The following is a 3,360-nucleotide window of genomic DNA, read 5'->3' as shown; positions in this document are numbered from 1 at the left end:
TCTAAGTCACTATTTACCTTCAATGATTAATACATTTTGAATTATTTTGGCGTCTAAGTCTTTTTTATTAGGTGTAGTTTCAAAGATTGTTGCCACCACTTGTTGTAGGGACTCCTCTAACTTCTTAGTCCTAGCTCTAATCATAGACCGTCCAAGTAATTGTTTTGACTCTTGATCAACTTCAATGTCCCCATAAGGTTTCTAGGCCTTTTTAAGAGTTTGCAATGACACGTTTCAAATTGGGAACATCCCGTTCCAGGCTCCTAATTCACCTTTATTGGGCCTTGGGCCTTTCGATGTCGTGTTGTTTCAGTTCTGCAGTTGTTCTTGGGCTTTCAGGTATTCCTTTTCTTCATACTAGAAGTCCATTTCTTTGTTTGCGGGTCTGGACAAAATTAAGTGTTTACAAATGCCCCTCTTTACTTTTCTTTTGGGATTGTTAAGTGTTGTTTTTTCGAAGGCAAGTAAAAAATGAATAAAAATAAATATTACATAAATTTAAATGATTAAAATCAAGAAATAATTTTTTTGAGGAACTAAAACCCAATAATAAAACTTTGGTGGATATTTTCATTAATAGTGTATATTTGCTATACTAAAAAAATTAAAACACGATCAATTTTAATAGTTTGATTTCCGAGGTCCCTGATGTCCACAAAGATAGAGGGCAAGAGAAAAACAGCAACAAAGATTGGGACCACCAAATTAATAATGCATTCATAATTAGAAGAAATTAAACTATTAAAATAGATTGCGTTTAATTTTTTTTAGTGTAGCATATATGCGGTATTAATTAAAAGATTAGGTTAAATATATTTTTGTCCACCAAAATTTTATTATTTGGTTTTAGTTCCTAAAAAATAATGTCTTGATTTTAGTGATTTAAATTTATGTAATATTTATTTTTAATTATTTTTTAAATACTGTTTAATCATTATTAGTTTTACTGACATGTATTTTTTTATTTTAAAATATTATTTTATGATTAAGTTAATATTTAGGATCAATTAATTTTACATTTAAAATTTTTAACCATTTATTCTGGTACTCATACATGAAGGTTGTAGAAATGTTTTATTTTATTTTTTGTTTCTTTATTTTACTTTCACCTTCAAGGGAAGAAATTAAAGGCCTCTGATTTTTAAAAGACAACACTGTGAAACCAGGGAAGTGAGGAAAATTTTAGAATATTTAAAATGAAACTATGGACGAAATTTGAAATTTTAAAACTTAGAGGTTTGGTGATGAAGACATTGAAATCAAACATTTTGAACATGGTATATGGTGAATATTATGTAGTTTATCATGAGATTCCATAATTGATATATGATTATTTTTACGGCTTCAAAAAATGTCGTAAAATGTGGACATGATATTGTAGCAACCAATTAAAAAAAGGGTTGAAAAGCTTTAACGCAGAAGTTCTCTCAGGAAAGACAAAAACTGTGTCCATTGTGTAGAAATTAAAGTTAGAATGTGGAAAGGAAGAATAAAAATACAGAAAGTAGTGAAGTCAACGAAATCGGTTTCAATGTTTGAAAACAAAATCAAGACAGAGGGCAAGAGAAAACAAGCAACAAAGATGTCAACCATTTGATTTAACGAGTTAGTGCTAGAATATCCATGTTATTCCGACAATATTGGGAGAGAATATAAAGCAACTTTCGTAAAATTTTGTCCAATGTCTATTTCATTAGCCTTATAAAACATGTCTTAATTTTTTTTTTTGTTTTTTTTTTAGTTTTTCTAATCAGTCGAACATCAAAGAGTTGAGTCGAATCCGATTATTTACGTTATATTAAAGACTATTTTCTTAAATATGAAAGTTCATAATGTAAAAAAAAATTGTGTTAAAGTATTAATTTTCTATTTTATCTTAGATGATTCCTTCTACGCAAACTAATACTACTATATTAAAATTGTTGAAATAAAAAAAAAAAAAAAAAAGATAACAGAATTATATAAAAAACTTAATGTAATAAATTATTGATTCATCTTAAATCATCATCATCATTCAAAAAAAAATTTGTTGTAATGATTACATTATGCAGACACATACCTACACAAAAATGAAAGCTTCATTCTCTTTATTGAACTCATAAGATCACCAGATATTGAACTGATAGTGTGAAACAATTCAATTACTAGTTAAACTCATAATCCAGAATCCCAAGCGTGTGGTTCAGCGGTAGGGGTTGATCCACGCTTAAGCAAGGTCAGGGGTTCGAATCCTGCCTTGTGTATGCAGCCGCGTTAAATCTTGGGGCCAGCTATCCCACCCTTTGAGGTGCCTCCAACGTAGCGAGGAGATTAGTCACTGCTGTCGGCGGTGGATACTCCAGGAACGAACCTAAAAAAAACTCATAATCCAGCGGGAGTGTTTATAGTGTAGCTTAAAACTAAGAATCGGTATTTACAGGAAACTCCTAATAGAGTGATCCTACATGGTAAGAGAGGATCTAAATTTTTTAGCAGACTTGCTTCAAGAAGGAACGTTGCTTAACACTATGAAATTTAAAAATGAAGAGTTTTGATTGGTTCTTCCGGAAACAAAAGATTAAGGAAAAAAAAACCTCCGCTTCTCCCTCTGTCAGTCGCGCGTACCTCCGGCTTGGTTATCCCTCTCAGTCGACTCTCTCCGGTGGCCATTTTCTCAATCGCGGCCGGGGCGACGTGGTTGTTGAACTCGGCCGTAGCGCGGACGCGTGTCCGGGAACCTCCGCCGCGCAAAAATCGTCAGCCACACAGAGATCCAGTAGGGTAGCCACATGAGAGAAAGGGGAAAGGGTTTTGAGGGTAGAAGAGGGTGATGGGCGAATAGAAGGTGGTGAAGCGAATAGAGGTGGGGTTATAAATGAAAAACGCGTTATATATTATTAATTATGATAGATTTATTAATTTTGATAATACTTGCTTTAAAAATTATACCAATCATGATTTATAACTACTATTTTTTTTTTTAATTTGTGCAACGTATAAATTAAATTATAGTAAATAAATATATTTATTATATATTTTATTATATAATAAAATAACTTTTAATATATAAATTATATTTTAATTGAATGATAAATAATTTATAATGTGATGTAAAATTATTTTTAATTATTGGTAAAATTTTGAAAATATTAAAAAAAATAGAGTTAAAAAAATAGATATAAAAATGATATATTTAAATAGATAATAAGTTAAAAAAAATAGCAAAAAAAATAGCAAAATAATAAGAAAGGATAATATTTGATTTTTTGAAATAAAATATTTTTTTTTAAAAATTTATCATAAAATATAATATAAGTTATCAAAAAGTGCAATATAAATTAAAAAAAAGTAGGAATACTTATAAATTTATTAGATCAAAAA

At 29.6% G+C, this 3,360-nt stretch overlaps 1 long non-coding RNA gene across 1 annotated transcript; it reads right to left on the bottom strand.

The window, feature by feature from the left end:
* Positions 1–1,957: 1,957 nt before the first annotated feature.
* On the bottom strand, positions 1,958–3,060 carry LOC145959016 (uncharacterized). Its single transcript, XR_014434625.1, has 2 exons — positions 2,574–3,060; positions 1,958–2,350 (listed from the first exon to the last, which is right to left on the bottom strand). It is a non-coding gene; the product is annotated as an uncharacterized LOC145959016 (long non-coding RNA).
* Positions 3,061–3,360: the final 300 nt, after the last annotated feature.

This window comes from Cajanus cajan, chromosome 6 (assembly GCF_000230855.2).
Source record: "Cajanus cajan strain Asha chromosome 6, NIPB_CcT2T_4, whole genome shotgun sequence".
Taxonomy (NCBI): Eukaryota; Viridiplantae; Streptophyta; class Magnoliopsida; order Fabales; family Fabaceae; genus Cajanus; species Cajanus cajan.
This window is presented reverse-complemented; position numbering and strand designations above follow the sequence as displayed.